We start from the raw sequence: 20,564 nt of genomic DNA, 5'->3' as shown, positions 1-20,564 counted from the left end.
TTAATAGAAATAAAAAATACCAAACGTAATATAGCAACCAGGGAGATGGCCCCGCCTTAGAAAATTTTCTTCGGGCGCCCATGTTTCAGTAACCCCTCGTAGGTCTGTTCAACGTGTGTTTCAAATAATTGTATAATTAATCCATTATATTACATTGTTTTCTTCAAATCTCGCAATAAATTCTGTTAAAATCCCATAACAACTTGTTCAAGAAATTGCAAAATTTGAAGTAAATAATGTGCGCTTATAAATTAATGGACTCCATCTGATAGACGATGATTGTGTATCTTTCTTTTCTAACATTGAAAAATCTTATCTTATATATATATTATAGATAAAAATAATACAACTTCATGTTTCACATAAGGGTAGGAATGGCGAAAGAAGCCTTTAGGAGGAAGAGAAACTGTTTGGGACATTGTCTAAGAAGAGATTGTATCATGAGGGACGTCCTAGAGGATATGGTGGCGGGAAAGAGAGGGAGGGGGCGAAAGAGACTACAAGATATAAAAACAGAAAGATCATACGCGAAGACGAAGAAGTTAGCGGAGGACCGTGCAGCATGGAAGCTTCTCAGCTGCGGCAAGTGACTTGCCAATAAAGGCAGAACACCTATGATGATGATGATGTTTCACATTTACCCTTTCAGGTTGAAAATCTAAAACTCCGAAATACTGCTGATTGTTCAGAAGGAGGCAAAATTAATGAGAGGTCCTATTGGGAGCACACACTAAAATTACTAGCACAACAGAACAGAAAGAAAACAGAAACGCATTTTTAAACTCCTAGTTCTTTTAAAGCAAATCAATAAGAAAGGGTTACAGAGAGGAAGTAAGAACTGTGGTGAGAGAGATTCAAGTTGTGGCGTGAGCGATTTAACAGATTTTACAAAGCTGTTTAAATTGTACCTGTAAGAAAGGTATTGTCACCCAAATTTGAGATCTCGATAATAATAATAATAATAATAATAATAATAATAATAATAATAATAATAATAATAATAATAATAATAATAATAATAATAATAATAATAATAATATAAATTATAATGAAAAAGAGCAGGAATAAGAAATAGCAATAGCACATGCTCATCAAGTGAATGAGTTCGGTTTGCATGGTATGATATTTTCTCGATTAATATTGAAACAAGAGATGCTAGTAAATTTCTACCACTTCTAGTTTTAGTACACAGATTAGAGTGGAGATTGAATATATATTCTAGAGATGCTTAAGTGGTAGCAGAAAACGGCTTCTCGCTATCTATTACCGTTTTCTTTCTAGCACATTAAAATTGGATCCCCTCCATCAATGACCTACATGTTAGCCAAAATTGATGGTTATCCATCACGCAGTTCTTAAGATTTTTGTCTCCTGAACGGACATACGGACGGACAGGGTATCTATATAAAAGGCTTTTGGCAAACCAAACTCCTTCCCTTAATACCACGACAACTGTAATATGAAAAGGCACTGTATGCATCATTTGTACCTTGTGTTTTATCGATACTGCACTACCGAGAATCAAAGCCGGAATTGAGCTACAAACTTCGAAAGTTTGCTTGTACTGCTAAACGTTTACATTTACGCGTATTTCTCAAAATATTCTAAAAGAAGGCAAGCACAGAGTTTGTCAAAATTAACATTCAAGTCATAGTATTACTCTTGAAAGATATTCCATTCATAAACTAGATTCAGTCACAATGAATCAAACTCTCACGTGTTTATATATATATATATATAAAGAAATGAAAACAATCTGAAACAATTGTGACAAATATAGAAATTAGGAAGTGCTTGTTAAGCTCAAATGACTCAAATTTAATCCTGAAGAGGCAATATAGCATCCATAGGATAGGAAGACGTTTGACTTTTTTTCTTTCTTTTTTTTAACATTGGAAAGAACAACCCGCGGAGTACAGGGAATTCTGTAACCAAGGACTGCCTCTGGCTTTGACTTCCCATTGATATTGTCAGAGAGAACACATATATAGAAGCTTGCCCTTTGGTCCACTCGAAGGAACTAACTCTGAATATCAAGTAGAGAGACGTGTGCATGTGTAGAAGGGGTTAGGAAACACTAGGTTAGGAAGGAGAGGCGCTTCAAAGACCCTCAGGTTGTTATATTCCGGTCCTAGCATAGAAATACATCCACTTCCACACACACCTGTTTCCCCATCCTTTCCTTCTACGCTACTTGATTTCCGACAAGGTATGGCAACACATACACACTCACACACACATACACAAAGAGGTGTGGGTGTGGAAGAAAAATGTATGCACATTTTCTATATATGAAAGGGAAACTTGGAAGTGATGCCATTAATATTTAAAATATAAATAAAATAAAACTCCACTAAAAGTTAATCTAGCAGCACCTTCTTCATAATACTGTCACTAGAAATATTGAACTGAACGCTATTCAGGCTATTTATTACCTGATTTACAATTCCTGTAAGAAAGAATACAGAGCTCTGAATTTTTCATCCATTATGGTCAATAGTTTTTTTTTCATAATTATTGAATAAACAAATAAATAAATGATATTTCAATTGTTCTTTATTTCACAGTTCAATGGAATTATACAAACATCTCTTTTAATAACAAACGAAACTTTAAGCTAATTCAGAAGGAACTGTAACTGTAAACGATGGATAAAATGATAATTTTGTTTCGGACTGCTGCTGTATATAAACTAACCCACGTCTCTGAGGTACAATAATGAAAGAGTGACTGAACAATTTTATGGTCTAATGGTTCTTTTCCACCTAGCAACAGCGGTAGAAACTTCCTTTTATTATCAGTCATATACGATTATCTTCGTTATGTCTCTTGGATGCAAACTGTCTCTTTTCTTATTCTTTACAGCAGGTATCCATTCAACTGACAAAACTATAATAAATATGATGTAAGAAAGGGATGAACTCCACTGTAATGCTAAACCGCTTATAGACCACCACCACCATCGACAGCTGCTGTTCGAACTATTTTTTGAGAAAGTGTTCAGCCAAGAGAAGCAGAAATATGAGATTCATATTAATTCATTAAATCCTATTCGAATTCGTATCAATGTACATAATATTCTTTGAATTTTGAAATTATATAATTCATTGACATATTATGAAAAGGATGAAGTATGTAGACAGATCGGAGGGTTTGACTTCAAGTTCTCAAACTTGGAGTACGCCATCGCCACACACTCCTAATTTTAATCCACTTGTCAATTCATTTTATATCGAACAAACTCACACTTAGAAAATAAAAGTTTCCTCTTTGCACTTCTATGAGTGTTGATACATAATTTTAAATTTTAAAATAGAACAAATCATTGTACCTATGCTACTAGTAGCACTTTTTTAAAATCGGCTTTATAGACCGTCTCACTCACTGTGGGTGTGGGACCTGGACATTAGCAAAACATGAGAAAGTTCGATTCAATGCAACGGAAATGTGGTCTTAGAGGAGGATAAGAGCTAGTTGGATTGACAGGAAGAGCAGAAAGATGGTACTTCAAGAAGTAGGAGAAGAAAGACAACTACTTAAAGTAGTAGAAGTTCGCGAATCAAAGCTAATTGGTCACTTACTTAGACATATTGTTCTCCGAAACATTTTCAAAGGTAAAATCTTGGAAAAGAAGACGAGAAAATGACTTAACATCCTATTTCAAAAATATGATACGTGATATTTTTACCCCCTAGGAGATGAAAAAGGCTACTGAAAAAAGATAGGAAGCTGTGGTTGCAAAGACAACACTTAGCATTTTGAAGAATAGAGAGAAGAAATATACAAAGCTACATTAAAAAAAAAAGAGGAAAGAAAACGAAAAGAAATTATGTACTTCACAGATTGTGCATGCCTTCTTAATAAAGAAATATATTACCAAGTATAGATTTCACCATCTCATTGACTTTTCATGATAAAATAGATAACAGTTAGATCAAATAGATAAAAGTTAGACAAATCAGATAAAATAGACAGAATATCAAAAACTGGAAATACAAATTAAATGAACTGATGCACTAAGGAAGAAAACAAAGATAAGGACTAATAAAATAAATATAAACTAAGTGTGAGTGTTAGACCAAGGTTTGGTTGAATTTGTTAGATGTAATTTAGCATTGCAAAGAGATAGCAACGCTGGTTCTTATCTTGTGGAATATCATGCATATCTTGAACATACGCAAACGACAAAATATTCGTTCGTAGTAATCGAAGTTAAAACTTATACTTGATTAATTAATTCATTGAATAATGTCCCGTTTCAGTAATGCAAGAAAATAAGGCATAGAAGAAGGTTGCCAATACAAAATTGATGCTCGAAATGGAAGACCGAAATCAAATAAGTTGTCAATAGTTGAATACAATGTTGACATTAAGGCGATAAGTTCGTTATTATTAATTGTTTCATTTTAAACACGACTAACAAAGGCAGGATGAAAGTGTTAAGGTCAAAACTGAAGTTTTCAAAAAATCATCGCCTTGAAATCTGCCATATTCGAACGCAAACTAGCGTAACACAATATTTTCAACCACCGTCAAATTTCAACTGGTCTTGACATTCTGAGATTTTCGTTATTTCTAATTACAATTTAAGCCACATTTAGTTTTACCCCATATATTAGGTTAGTGCGAATGAAATGTCCGCTTTGATGTCTGTAGGAAACCTCCTCTGCAAACGCACAGAGATGAACTAGGGTCATGTGTCTGCACACGTCCAGCAAACAGGTTGGGGTACTTATACAGTCAGGAGGCAATATGTTGTTATATAGGATTTATGAAAATACACCAGAGAGAACACACAACAGCGAGTTATTTTAATTTACGAATTGATACTGGGATAACCTCCACAGCAAGCCGAAAGAAGAATAGCAGTGCATTTGGACCAGGAATAGCGAATGAACACACCATTTCCCACTAGTTTGTCAACCTTTGCCCCGGCAACACCGCATTACAAAATGAGGCTTGTGGCGCACGTTTCAATTAGTTCCTCAGGAACAGCGGGGTAACAGACATTCGGAAAAGTGTCCGTGGTATTAAAAACGAGTTAGGCACATGGCATACCACTGTCGTTCGGTGGTTCCATGCAATCGCAGTGGTGGAAAAGTTGAACACATACGTGTCACACGAGTTTACACCAGCCAACAAGAATCCCGCCGTCTGTACTTGTGCAGTTCTCTGAGTGTAAGGAATAATCGGAAAGTTTCCTCATCTGATTGTAACTTCAGATGAAAAATGCATCTGCTGTGACAATCGTAAACGGCCAGAACAATAGTTAGATTGTGAGCAACGTCCAGGACGTTTCCTGAACCACCTCTTCACCCACAGAAAGTGTTGTTGCTGGTATGGTGGTCTACGCTGTGAGTGATCCGTCATGTCTTTTTCAGGCGAGGTGAAGCCATCAATGCAGATCGTTACAACGCTGAACCTCAGGAAATGCACCGCAAACATCTAGCAATCAATAGACATAGTGTTTTCGGGGTACATGAGGATGGTGCAGGGTCTCCATGAGTTACAGTATAAAACCCTTTCTCACCCACCGCATTCCCCAATCCCTCTTCCACTGTCTACCACCTCTCCAGACATTTCAATTATATCTTGGGAGGGTAAACTTTCTCTGAGGATTAGGCGTGCAACGTGCGGTTGAGGTCTTCTTCGGATCGCAGACACCAGACTTCTTTCGAAACGGAATCCAATCGTTGGCTGAACAATGGCAAAAAACTATGAACTTGTATAGGTAGCTATATTGATATTGTAGTTTTCAGTTTCTTGGCTTTTGAAAATTATGCACCTGGGACGGAGATTTCTCCGCACTAACCTAATATACAGTAAAGCAAACTACAAAAGAGAATAATATTTACTAAAAAGTTTACTCGCACGTTTGGAAAATGCAGTTTTCCTATTCCTCATTTTGTTAACAAAATTATGAAACGTAACTATAATAATAATAATAATAATAATAATAATAATAATAATAATAATAATAATAATAATAATAATAATAATAATAATAATAATAATAATAATAATGAGATAGCGAAATGGAGGAAGATAAGAATAAATTAACAAATAACTACATATTTTTCTCCCTTTCGAATTGCTAAAATTGCAAAAAAGAAGAAGAAGAAGAAGAAAAAGATAAATATTCAATTTAATGGTCCCTGTACGCCCACCAAAGAATGAGACGAGAAATTTCTCTAGTCAAGTGAACAACACTAGTTCACCCAACATCACAGTTTTCAAATAATATTTTAGTGTTACATGATTCATAGAAAAGATGCAACAAGAGATAAAGTGATTGTATGAACACAATGAAGAGCATTAATTAAAGTTTAAAGCTATGTACGTCAGTACACAATATACTTCAACAATAAACATGGTTCACATGTTGTTATATCACACCCTTCATGAATCTCTCGAGATGCGAACAGATTCTGATAACTTTTAAATCAAATTAAGAAAGAAATCAGGTGCATAAATTTCGTCCATAAATTTAAAACATAAGACTAGAAGAATTTGAAGATAAAACTAGAAAAGCTTTCCTAGAATCGAGACGCGAAAGAATTCTTTAACAATCGAGATGAGACAAGACGAGATATTTCTTGTTTCTCGTCTTGTCTCGTTGGCAACATTACCAACAATGAACAATTCTTGAATATCTGTGAACATTGGTGTCCATATGGGGGGACAAGAGGAGTGAGCGTTCCGGCGAGTTGGGGGGCCAGCACATCACTTGGAATTCGTCTCTGTGTTTCTCAAACCACTCCACCACACTTCTGGCCTTATGACATGGTGCATTATTTTGTCGAAAACAATGTCACTACCGTTGAAAAACATGGTCGTCATGAAGGAATGTACCGGTACGTAGGCTGCAAGCAGTGTGCAATACTAGAGTAAAGTGAGGAGTGTATTTATCTTACAGTGAACTGCTTTGATGTCAAGTGTACTAACTAAAAATTGAAGTTCAATATCTCATGAACAATCCATATTTTTTATGTTGGAAACCAAAACCATAAGTACTGTATGTAGTTTATTGTTTTATAATTTAGTGTTTACAATAATCCTTTTAAAAAATACCTATCTATAGAAGTGAAAGGTACCTATCCGTACCTGTTCTTGGCACCCAAAAAGCCAATTTATTGTACTATATTATGTAAAATAGTCTCGTATCATAATACGTGATGCACAACAAATGTTACATTATATATTATTCCTAACTCGTGATATGCTGCAACACATTAAAGCCTCAAAATAGTTGGGGAAGCGAATAATCCAGAAGTTATGTAGCCCTAATGCGTTCATGAGAACGAAAACACAATAATTATAACTATGCTAATTACTATAGGCTGCCAATTGCTCATTCAGAGCATTTATGAAGTTCACTTTATTGAATAGTTTTATACAAACTAGATATAGACTACAGATAATAGTTTTATAAAAACTAGATTATCAAATATCATCATTATTATTATTATATTTGAAGTACAATCAAATATCATGACATTAATTACTAGTTTTAATTAACTGAATTGAGCTGAAAATTAAATCTTGATCTCGAAGGATTAACTATTAAGTTTATGCGTTCTGTACCTTTCTAAAGTAATAAACGCTGAAATTGGTTTCAAACCTGTTTCTGAGTGAATATTTTCTTCAAAATAATATTAAAAATTATAGATAGATTTTCGAGACATTCGAGTCAGGTCGAGATTTTTACGAGCGGTCTCGACTCCACTCGTCTCGAATTTTACAAAGTGTGTCTCGACTCGTGAGTATCCCTAGGAAGAATAAAATTAATAAAAGAATTCAAAAATCTGAAATGTATGGAACCCGAAACACCGTGAGACCGTTTGTAGACTGCCGTAGAGGCATTATCGTTCACTGTAAATATACGTTTTTTTTTAAAAAAAAATCAGTTTCAGTTCAATTCTCTCATAAAAACGGCTTCGTGCGCGATTAGATCTAGTGAAGATCTGACTTGTACAAAATTTCATAGCTCTAGGTGGCTCCTTTCTATGTGAAAATCTTGCGACAGACACACACACACATTCGTTTCTGTATTAGTAAAGATTATTATTATTATTATTATTATTATTATTATTATTATTATTATTATTATTATTATTATTATTAGTGGATGAAAATGAAGAATTATCTCCTTTCAATTTAGAAAAGCTAACACCTTGGCCATGTCCCTTTACAACGTATTATTTGTTCAATTAGAAAGACCTTGACCTTTCTTTTCCTATTAACGTGGGACAAAAAACTAAACCTGTCACAAGCATTAAGCACCGAAACGTAGTTTTCTTTTCTTCATATAAAATAAATCCACGTTATTTTTCAGTTATGGCCTTAGCTAAACTTCATTTTGCTCTTTTCCTCACTCTTTTTCATTCTATCCGATATAAATAAATAAAAAGAGCTAGGAAAGGAATTACCTTGATAAGTAAGATTTATACAAGGACATCTGTGCTTCTTGTCAACAAGAATTAAAAAAACAATGACAGAGTCTGTGATTCACACAGTTGAAACAATTACCTCAAATTTCGAGTCAGCTCCCAACGGATACACAACAAACTAATTCCTTCCCCTAGGTTCATTATTTCCTCAGAAACAAAACAAAACATAAGCACTTTAAGAATTGCACTACTTAAAATTTGTACACTCATTAAAGAAACTATAGCAGCATAAAATAAACTGTATATTATATTTATGAAGCTTGTTCGCAACACTTTCGAGCAGCTTTTATTAAAAATAATAATAAGTCCATTATCATTTTAGGCCAATAAACTTCCGAAAGATAAAGAAAAATAAAATAAATTTTAGAAAGGAAAATATGTATTCCTAAATTGACCAGAATTTGACTGCATTTAAATGTTAAAAAAAACGGGGAGAGGGTATTTAAATTCTGTTTTAACTCGTGATATATAGCCTTAAATGTACCTGAAAACTATCTTTAAACATGCCTGAAAGTATGTAGCCCTTATACACGTTAACTAAAAGATACAATTTTATGTATCTTACAAAAGGATAAGCATAAGAGTACTCATAACATTTTGTAAGGCCGTAACAAAAACATAACAATATTACAAAAGAATCGTTTTTTTGTGTGTGTGTGTGTGTGTGTGTGTGTGTGTGTGTGTGTGTGTGTGTACACGAAAGTAGGTTTGCATATACCTATGCTTTGTATGTGCGTAACCTTGGTTTGATGACTCGTGATAGGGATGGTAGCGAGACCAACACCAAGACCGAGACTCAACATATCGAGATTTAGCCAAGACGAGACCGAAACAAACACTCGTATTTCGAGACGATACCAAGACGACATCAAGTCCAGTCTTGAAAAATCTCGGTCTCGTCTCGAATATTAACAGAAATTGTACTTTTCATTCAAAATTTCTTGCATGTTATGTTATATGTATGATAGTAGAACGATTGCTATTGCGTGGTCGCAGTCATAATTGCATGCCACCACTGATTACTTGGTACTTAGGTATATCTAAAATGCTTTAACAGCACATAATTTTCTTAAGGTTTAATATATTTTATTCTTTTAAAGACATTCTCTGTAAAGCAAGCATATTAGTTTTCAAATTCCCAAAACTATTTTTCCCATAGGTTATTAATTCTCCTGCGAAAGACATTTTTAAAATTTCTTTTTATTTTACTGTAATTGCTCGTGTAAATAGTGCGAGTAGTACTTAGCAACCTTGTTCTGAAACTGAGGATAAAATGTTAAGGTTGGAAGACTTTAGGAGCAGGGATTCTAGAACAGAAAAGAGACTACACCAGAGAATTGGTTTGAACTATTAAAATCTAACGTAACATAAATTGGTTGGTTGAATTGGAATTTAGTGTCTCTTTCACCACCAAGGCCATAAAAGATGTGCACTTACAGTTTAAAATAGAATCCGAACTTCCGTAATGAGTTCAAATGTTTCAATGCTCTGTTACCGGACAGTGGATCCGGGAAACCCGTGCACCAAGGTCACATGCGCTAGTCAGTAGGCTATAAAGTAATGTAAAGTACTGGAATTGATTGATTAGAGTAAATCGTCCCTTTTCAATACCGAGGATAAATTATACAAAATGTATTGCTTAAAGTGACATCTGAATCATTTGAGTTTCATCCAATGTTTGATACATCTAAAGGGGACTGAACACGCGATCAAAAACACAGAAAGCACGTCCGTTAGCAATTTATGTACAAAGGAGTATTCGGCCCACTAGTTCTATATCAAGAATGAACTTTAAAAAATGCTGTAATATTATATTAATTCTACTTTTTAAAAAAATCCCACAATTTCATTTGAGACTATCGAGATGAGATCAAGACGGACTTCGAGACAGAGACTAAGATCAAGACAAGTATATAGTTAATCGAAACGAGACCAAGATTGATACGGTGATTTTCGACTCGAGACGAGACCGAGACTGAGACAAGACAGAGATTGTATTAACTCTCATCTCGATACCATCCCTGCTCGTTTCGAAATCTACCAAAACTATCGTGTTCTCATATTTTAATTGCTGAATATAATTAATAAGTGATACCAAAGTAGTAATAATAATAATAATAATAATAATAATAATAATAATAATAATAATAATAATAATAATAATAATAATAATAATAATAATAATTTTTCTTTCCTTTTTAAAAGTTTTTTCTAAATAGTTTTGAATAACTTTGGTTTATTTTACAAAATAAAACATTTTCTTCACTATTACTTAATGTCCTCCAACAAGATCGTTAGCAAATTTCGCATTGGTACCAGTCCTTACATTGTGAACACAAAAAGACTGGACATGACAAAGGGGTTATATTAACTTTCTTTCCTTCGCGTTGGGTAACGAATTCAATTCTTGTACTGTTGTTGACTTAATTAATTAATTAAATCGACCAGCTACTTACTGACGATACTCTAGGTACGTGGCTACCACTACAGGTACTACAAACGCCGGTTTCTGAACTCTCATATCTACATCAAGATACGTGATGACCATTTCACGCTAATGGTAGCTACTATTTGTAGTGGTAGGAAAAGGGTAAAGGAAATAAGAAAAATGGAGAAGGAATAATTAAACATGACGAAAGATAATAGCCTTTCTTTTCCTTTACTTTTTGTTATGACAAAAGACCGTACTTAGCAGATTTAGGGACTATAGAGGAAAAGTTGGAAACTTTTTTGTACATATATTTGTTTTTAAAATGAAAAGTTGCTTCACGGATACTAACACATACCCAAATAGATTTATGCAAAGTAAAACAATAATTATGTAGTTTAGATAATGTCACTTGAACTTTAGTTGACATTTTTATTACCAATGAATAAGCTATTAATCAGACATGTACATTGTATGTCACTCTCATGATTCGTGTTGCCTGATTTTTATATGTAAATAATTTAACTTCTGAATTATTACAAAAGAAATAGTAAAAAGTTGTTTTTCCACTTGCTTTGCGATTAATATATATATATATATATATATATATATATATATATATATATATATATATATATATATATATATATATATATATATATATATATAGATGGTCATCAGAAAAATGGAAACATCTGAACGAAATTGCAACTTCCAACTTACCAGAGTAATATGGTGTCGGGCCACCTTTCACCTTCAGAACAGCCTTGATGCGACGTGGGATGGAGGCATAGAGGTCGTGAATGGTAGCAAGTGGAATTTTACACCATTCCTCGTGCAGGGCATCGGCCAGTTCTGTGAGAGAGGATGGAGGTAGAAATCGTCGCCGGAGTCGTGTTTCCAAGACGGACCACAGATGTTCAATTATGTTGAAATCTGGGGATTGGGCGGGCCAGGGGAGGTGTTAAACTTCATCCCGATGTTCCTCAAACCACGCTGCAACAACGCCAGCTGTGTGAATGGGTGCATTATCATCCTGGAAGATGGTGTCATTGTCCGGAAACAATATCCAGACCATATGACGCAAGTGGTCTCCTAAAATTGTAACATAATCGTTGGCAGTGATTCGTCCGCTAAGTGTGACCACAGGACCTAATGAAAACCATGATATGGCGGCCCACAGCATTACCGAGCCGCCGCCATGTTTCACAGTTGGGCGGAGACACTGCAGATCATAATCTTCTTTGGGCGTTCTCCACACATAAACACGGCCCGTGGTTGGGAATAGGGTGAAGGATGACTCATCCGACCATATCACACGTTTCCAGTCCTCAACGGTCCAAGTTGCAATGGTCGCGGCACCATTTGCGGCGTGCGAAAGCGTTATGGACCCTGATGAGCGGTTTTGCCAGTGCTACACGACCCCTTAAGTTCATGTCATGTAATTCGCGGCGAACTGTGATTGTCGAAACAGGGTGGGGGAGGTGCTGATTGAGTTCCTCCGTCACTTGCTCCGTAGTGGCACGACGGTTCTGCGTGACAATGCGCTTTAATACCCGGCGTGACCTGTCACTCATAATTTTCTTCCACCCACTGTTCCGCTTCCCCGATGTGGTTTTCCCGTGTGTTGTGTAGACCGTCATCACCTTCGACACTGTCCCTAACACAGTAGCCACTCCCGTCACACTCACTCCACATAACCGCGCACCAACAATTTGCCCTCTTTGAAAATCTGAGAGGTCTCCCATTTTACACTACCTCCGTCTGTTGCAGCCACTGGACACTGCTGTTCCACTGCGCCTGACGTAGTATGGAGACCGACCTAACACCACCACCACCAGCAGTCCGGCGCTGCGGGCGCCACGACACCACTGCCAACCCACACATCTGACGTGTTGCCAACTACAGGTGTATCCATTTTTCTGATCACCATCTGTATATATATCTGTACGCAACAATTTTTATAGAGGTAATTGGTGAGTATTTCGAATTATATGTCCGTAGCCAAAGTCCCTCTGTAAAAATTGTTGCGTATCTTAGGATTCTGAAACATGTATTTTTATATAGCGTACAGATTAGTTCCTAAGTGAAGTCTTAACCTGACTACGGTAGGTCCCATAGTTTTGGAGCTATTGATCGTTGTTTATATTTTTTGCATGTTTTCGGCAGCCTATAACTGCGAAAGGAAGCATTTGTGCACCCAGATCGGTCTATACTTTTTGTCTTATCTTGGTGTCAGGAATCATTTCCCAAACGTTGTCGGTGTTGTTTTGAAACACCCTGTGTAAAAGCTCATACGAAAAAAGCTAATAATTTCCAAATTGTATACTTCGGTTTGCGACAACAAAAATACTTAATTCAGACAAAATGTACCTACTTCCTTGACTTCCACTTCATACTAACATTGAAAATCACATACGAATAGATACGAAACCCTTATGAGACTTAGTTTTCCTAACTTTAAGAAAGAGTATTCATTGCAAAACTTCAACAAACATGAATGGGAAGAAAATCGTTCAGATAGTCTATTCAAGGCAAGATGCCATTTAGCGACAGTATCGCTACAAAATACAAACGGAAAATTCAGATGGGGTTAAGTTCGAACAAAAGATTTCGATAAGAGGATTTCATATACTGTACAAATAGTCATGTACCACTCTCTCACTGTTCATTTATAACGCCAGATTCATTTTATGGTACCTAATGCTTAGAGTGTCCGAAAAGTCTCCATATTGCTAGGTTTGAGCAGAGAATAATGCAAGTGTAATTTTAAGCGTGGTATTGGTAAGACTGCTTTAATGGTAACACACAGCATTGTCTAGTATCTCTACTTTCAAGCACTTTCTGATATCACTGCGTTCAAGGTTACATAGTTCATTCTAGCTGTGAAATAATAACTTTTGGAATTATGGGAGAAAAATTATTTGGATGGAAGCACTATTTTCAAAATTATCTTCAATATATTGTGAAGTCATCAACATGGATTTTTTTTATTTACAAGAATTGTGCAAAACTATATTTATATATGGTAGTACTTCCTGGTTCACACGTTTTACTACTGTCTGTAGCTTGTATTATAATTGCACAGCAATTATTCCCCTATTACGTAATGCGTGTGACTTGATAATATAAAAAGATCTCCATAGAATTCATAAGTAGAAAAACGTTTTTAAAAAAATACGATTACATTTTATTTCTAGCAATCTTCAGAGTATTTCCAAGAAAGGCCACCTGCAACCTTCATGCATCGGCTATAAAATCTTACTTGGGAGATTCCTTTCTTCCTCCACCCTTCAAACCACAAAACTATCTGAATGAACGTTTGTGGTTAAGAGCAAGAAGTGTTGTTCTACTAAAAAGATATAACGATGCATTAAAAGGAACTTTGTGAATGAGCGGCGAGGTTCAGTTCAGTATTCATTCATTCACGTCACAAATGCCTACAGCTGTCACAAACCCCTTTGAGCAGAGGAAGCGCTTGAGGAATTTCATTGGGGAAACTCTCGAGGATAGTGGATTTCAGAAAGTTACAAGTTACGTTATATTACGATGGCTTAGGATCACCATCTTTAACTAATTATTTCTCTTATTTGAATCAATTGTGCGTTTTTCTTAAATATATTGATACTCTTTTGATAAATATTCATGCACTCGCAAATTCAGTGCAACACATCTTGGTTGTGGAACTATCTTGCCCTTAGGTGAACATTGAAAAACCGAGTTAACTTTTTTGGACTGTTGAAAATGTGAATATTAAGAAGAATAAACAATTTTACTGGATGGAACGGGAAAGCAATAATGTAATATTGAAAAGAAATAAGGAAAAATGATAAGAATGATGATGAAAGAGAGAGATGATAATGTTTCGTGTACTGTGTGGATATATTGCGAATATGTTTAAATATAAAACCGCCAGTATTCTTTGGATTTTACGTTCTTTATACTTCTCTAATCCTTCTTTTTTTATTGCAAATTTGTCGCCATCGTAGGCAGAACATAGACCCCTACACCGAGCTTTCACTTTCAGAGATCCCTCTTGACTAGCTAGCGTCCTAGAGTTTGGCTGAGCAAGATATGAGTTCGATTCCTTGTAGGAATTCAAGTATATTCAAACACCACGCTCAGGGATAGGTCCATGGATGTCCTCGCAACACAAACCGAGTTTTCCAACAATCTACTTTTTAAAGATTTCTAGTTTCAACCCTAAATAAAACTTACATAATACGGCTGATAAAAAATAGAAATAAGTATTACTTTAATATAATTTTCTGTATGGATCATACTATGAAGTCCAATAAGTGTAAGTAAAATAGGGTTCCATTCTTTTTAATATGATTTTCAGTCGCTAGCAAAATTAAAAACCACCTATGATTTATTTTGTTAAGAACATCTAAGTAGAGACAACAATTTGAGTACTTATTTCTATACATGTTTTCTCCATGCTATAGCAAACAATACTCAAATCGCCTACTCTGAACTTTCTGAAATGAGGAACTGCATAGGCAATTATTTTTGCTGGCAATTTTACAATGGGTAACATCACTAATTTACTATTGTTTAGGTGACACACATAGATAATCAATGTTTCTATTTGGAGCATTGTTCTAAAATCGTCCTGATGTTCTAATTAACAAACTTTACCTTGTAATTTAACGATCATTAATAGGCTTGGTCTATGCTCTTTTAAATTTTCCAAAAGCTAAATCAGGAATGCACCAACTTTTACGGAAAGGAGGTAGGAATGTTTTGGGAAATTGTGAATCTTTGGAATAATGCACGATTCCTTACTTGATCAGCAAAAAATGTTATTGCAGAATTATTGTTTGCAAACTAGAAACTCTAAGATTTACGTTACAAATGCCGTAGTATTGGAGTTTAAATTAACAAGATTGGCTAATTAGCAACAAGGTTAGACGAGATAAAATCTACTGCGTTCTTCTGCTGTGAATTAATTTTATAATTTGCATTTATATATGTAAATCCTAAGGATATCTTCACACTCCTTCTCCTTGACTTCATTTATTTACTTATTTATTTATTAAATATAGCGATATCACCCTTTACAATTTGGTAACTATCCTATCTTGTGTTAGAGTGTTCGAGGAGTCCCTCTTTAATTTCGGGATAGACCTTAAACTGGGGAATCCCCAACAGAGACAGAGAGAAGAGAAAGGGACGAGTAGAAGCTAGAGACTGAATCCGTATTTTCGCTCTGGGTTGAGCCACAAACCTCTCTCCACTCGAACCAAACCATTTCCCCAGGAGCTCCGCTCAGTCTCTCACTCTACGCCCCGCCAAAAACCCCTTCCTCCCCCTGCCGATAGGCGGCACACGTTGCAACGTGGAAGCTGAGATTCACAGTGGAGGCGGCGAGCGACAACCGTTTAATTCCCCTCCCCTCCTTTTGCTACAACCTTTACCGAACTTCCCACCCACCCATTCCCTTTCCTCGCCTCCAACCAACACCACGTCACCTACTTTAACGTCATTAAACTGTGCCACCACATCCCAAACAGCAAATTTCTATCGGCACGCGACAAGTCGGCTTCTCCATGCGCCGTGTACTGTTGCTTCGCGCCCGATTTCTCCGTTGGCAAGATGCATTTAAGGGGAAATGCTGTTTACATGCTGCTCGTTACTAACGGGAATTATACTTCTCTGAATGTAACGCAATATGAAGTCATATTCAATGCTACAGGAACATATTAAATAGAAGCGGCGGCTCGTGCTTTGAATTTTAGGTGGTGCACAATATATGATCTCGACTTTTTCATTATTATTAATATTATTATAAATAGTATTAGCAGTGGAGCACAGGATATACGTACTAGTAGCTATTCATGACTCAAAGATTTAGAAATGAGAAAAATAAGGTATTTCTCAATTAATAAGTAGAAAATTTAGTGTAAAGAAAATATAAAAAATAAACCAGTTCGAAGACGCCATAAATCGAATGCAATTGATTATATTGAGCACGTACCTGTTTTGCGTCACTTTCTGAGTGAGATTCTCAATGGGCGGCCCATAACTAGCACCTAGCTGAGCAGCAATACTCACATTTCCCAACACAGTGAGAATAAGAATGTGTTTATGAGCTGACTAATTTTCATTTTTTTTATTATTATTATTTTATTTTGTAGTGCAGATGCTGAATATCCATAATATCTATTTTACTCCATGCATCTTCCCCCACCCCAAACAACAAAAGGGAAAACAAAACAAAGCATTTTTAATTTCACATCCACATAACCACTTAAGCTATTCATACAAGTGGTATTAAACTTTTTTGTTTTTGTTATACGCTACGAAACGTTCTATTGACAGGTATTTAGAGCGAGAGGACAGCGAGAAACTCACGCAAGCGATGGTTTTGAAAAAGTTTTTGTTTGGTAAACTTGCTTGCAGTAGATCTGCAAACATATTGGATTCTTGTGAATGAGGCAGTGAGGCAGTATTAATCCCCGCACCTCGCAACCCCCGCAGTGGCCGAGCTAGGGAGTTTGTCAAACTCCCAAAAAGAAAGTATTAGCCATACTCGTTTCAAACGCATTTCTTCAAGAAAAGATGATGTTGACAATAAAACGAAAAGTGATTTAGCACAAATAAAAATTGAAAATATTGGTAGGAGAATTGTGTAAACATGCAAACATTAAGAGAAACCGCCCATGTTAAATAGTATAAGAAGAAATCTATGTCTTTTCTCTTTCTTTCTTTTTTTCAATCCGTTCTTTTTTCATTCTGGTTTGAATAAAATGTTTCACACGTTTTGAACGCTTTTGACTTATTCTTGAACGTTTTAGAGAAAAGCTAAGTATATCTAACAAGTAAGTATATATATAAGGGCGGATCCAAGGGGGGCTAAGGGGCTATAGCCCCCCCCCTTGACGCTCAGGTTTACACTGGATAAAATGGGCTTCAATCCTGCTTTACACTGGATAAAACGGCAAACTATGGCTTAGCCCCTCCCTTGATCATATCCTGGATCCTCCACTATATATATATATATTAATTTTCTTATTCGCTTAAATTATCCAAAATTTATAACGTTTAGTATTCAATTATAGATTTGATATTTATATTAATCATGTATGAATCAAAACACCTATTAAAAAAGTCTGACTCTTGACACTTATCTTTCCATCATTAGAACTCCACTAGAATTAGAATGCTATCTCACTCATTTTAATCATATTGTTTAAATTGTAGAAAACAAGTGTTCTTTTACCTAGCACTGTTGTTTATAAATCCTACAAATTTCATACTCCCTTTCGTTGATCCAATACGTGGTTTTGCAATTCTGGTTCTTAGTTCAGACGGGGATAAATAGAATAAACATTCCTCATCCTATTGTAGAAGCCTTCATAAAACACTCATTCGTTTTTCTCACTAGAATTCCACGTAACCTTTCTGATTTTTCACGCTTCCCAGGTTGAATAATCTCCGTTTGAAACATACATTTTCAATTCTAAAACAAGTTTCGACTTATTCTTTGCAGACATAAGAATGCACAAGGTACTGAAAACCCATCTTTGACTTAAGTTCATATAATGTTATCTTCACAATTAGTCCACGATAGACTTTATTGTAAAAATTATGTATTCTTGCAAGTCGGTATTTTATTAAATAGGAGATTATTTCTCTCCCTTTTTTATGATTCAATCAAGGAACCAAAGTTGTAAAATATTTCAAACAAAGATCTAGAAACTTTCGAAAATTCACAATTTTCTTCCACTCCTATTAGTTAAATGGGTGAAAATTAATTTTTCGAAAGTTCTCTAGAAACAAGAGAGAAATGTCTTCTAGCGTTCCTGAACTTGAATCCTTTGTTGTTCAAAACCTTTCTATTTTTCTTTTTATTATTTTTTTATGACAATTGAAGGTCATAATAGAATTGCAGTTGCTTAGTGGAATAAGTTCCAGCTATTATTCTTTAAAGCAAACATCGCCAGTTCGATTTTAAGTTGTGTATTATGGATAGCACTTTCTTTCCAATGGGTGTATTTCATCGTCATTCATACGCGTTTGTCATTGTATCCCTTATTCTACATATCATGACCGCATCTTCTTAATTCACCATTGTATTCCTCAATCAGGGACTATTTGAGCAAGCATTAAAAAATATTAATAAAAGCGACGAAATCCTTTAGAGGAATTACCCTATAGGAAATGGACAACGAATCCATATCATTTGGGAGAATTGGTGCAAAGAGAAAATGGGAGAAAATAGAACCTCGAGAAAAAACAGAGGCACTATGTTGCCCATCAGAAATTCAGACGACCTGGAACAGGGCCTTTGCTCATAGGTGTGCACCTGCAAAGGTTAAATTCATTCGATCTGATCTGTAAATGGGCTAAACAAACCCATCAACGTTAGCCACAATGCAGCATGCAACACAAGCTCGCTACTGGCAAAAATCATTTCTCAATATTTTTTTTAAACTAAAAGGTGTATTAGGGACATTACCTCATCTAGTATAAACCATCTTAACACTATTTCCTCTCGGCCACGTCTAATTTCCAATACAATAAATTCAGAGAATATTACATGCGACAAATTGCAGATAGCTACATAGTGCATACATTAAAAAATTGGAGTAAAAAAAGTTAACTATGTTCAATATTTTTTTCTTTCAAAAGGGTAAATTTACAAAAAAAAAAGCAATTAGCTGCTATAATACAACTTTACAGAAAATTACAGTACTGCGATCAAAAACAAGTACTGTATAAGGAAAATAGTTATCTCATTAAGCGGAAATATTGAGTACACCTCGCATTTTCTTCTCCTCTGAAATATTATTGTCAATAAATAGTGTAAAATTAATTAATTGTGTTTTGCACGATTATCACAGTTTTCCATTTTGATTGATTGATTTGTACTTGTGTCTTCATTAGCAGAGAGGCTATTAGGACAAGAACTGCAGTTCATAGAAGAGTTCAAACCACTGTAATGCATTCGATACTCTCCCAGTATGACTTGAACGTGAAACAAAAGTAGGCGCGCTAGCCACTAGACCAGCAAGGAGGTCTAATGTATTTTAATTTGTTTACGAGACTGATGTATAAGAATATTTACAAGCCTGCACGCGAAACATTACTTCTGTTGCAATGACTTCTAATAATAATTAAAATAGCAATGTCTTCTATACATTACATTTCTTAAGTATTTGATAGAAAGACATAAGGTTTTTGACTTTGAACTCGTCTTCCTTGATTTCGCATGCGCCGTGTTAGGCAATCGTCTAAGTGAGTGCATTCGAGTGAACTTAATAGTGAGAATCTGTTCACTAGCACTTAATATAAGAGAAGATATTGGAAATTATAATTACTACTGAACGGCACACTCAAAAATCACTACATCATCTAGTGTGGAGGCATTGCCTTGGATTTGTTTACATTACTGACGACCGTGTTGGTAGGATCGCCTTACAGAAGACAAAAGAATATTTGAAGCTCTTTGTTCATCTATGGCAGTTATTTTTGCGCATACCAAAAGAATGATATGCAAAATAGTCTGACCACGATTAGGTCATTGCTAAACGAAATTCTGATACAACCTTCAGATATATTCTTCAGAAGGCAGTGTTGGAAAAATACGTTCCTTTCGTGCAAGGTGTATAGGCTTTCGTATCTATAAGTAACCACCGATCATACATAAACAATTTTACAAATTCGTGTTTCAGAACAGC

The 20,564-nt window shown here is 35.4% G+C and overlaps 1 protein-coding gene across 16 annotated transcripts in view; it reads right to left on the bottom strand.

The window, feature by feature from the left end:
* Positions 1–20,564, bottom strand: part of dati (zinc finger protein datilografo) — a 1,074,481-nt gene that overhangs the window by 201,763 nt on the left and 852,154 nt on the right. The window lies entirely within an intron of this gene.

The sequence above is a fragment of the Thermobia domestica genome, chromosome 15 (genome assembly GCF_964235325.1).
Source record: "Thermobia domestica chromosome 15, izTheDome1.hap1.1, whole genome shotgun sequence".
NCBI classification, from domain to species: domain Eukaryota; kingdom Metazoa; phylum Arthropoda; class Insecta; order Zygentoma; family Lepismatidae; genus Thermobia; species Thermobia domestica.
Note: the sequence above shows the minus strand (reverse complement) of the source record. Positions and strands in the feature narration are given on the sequence as shown.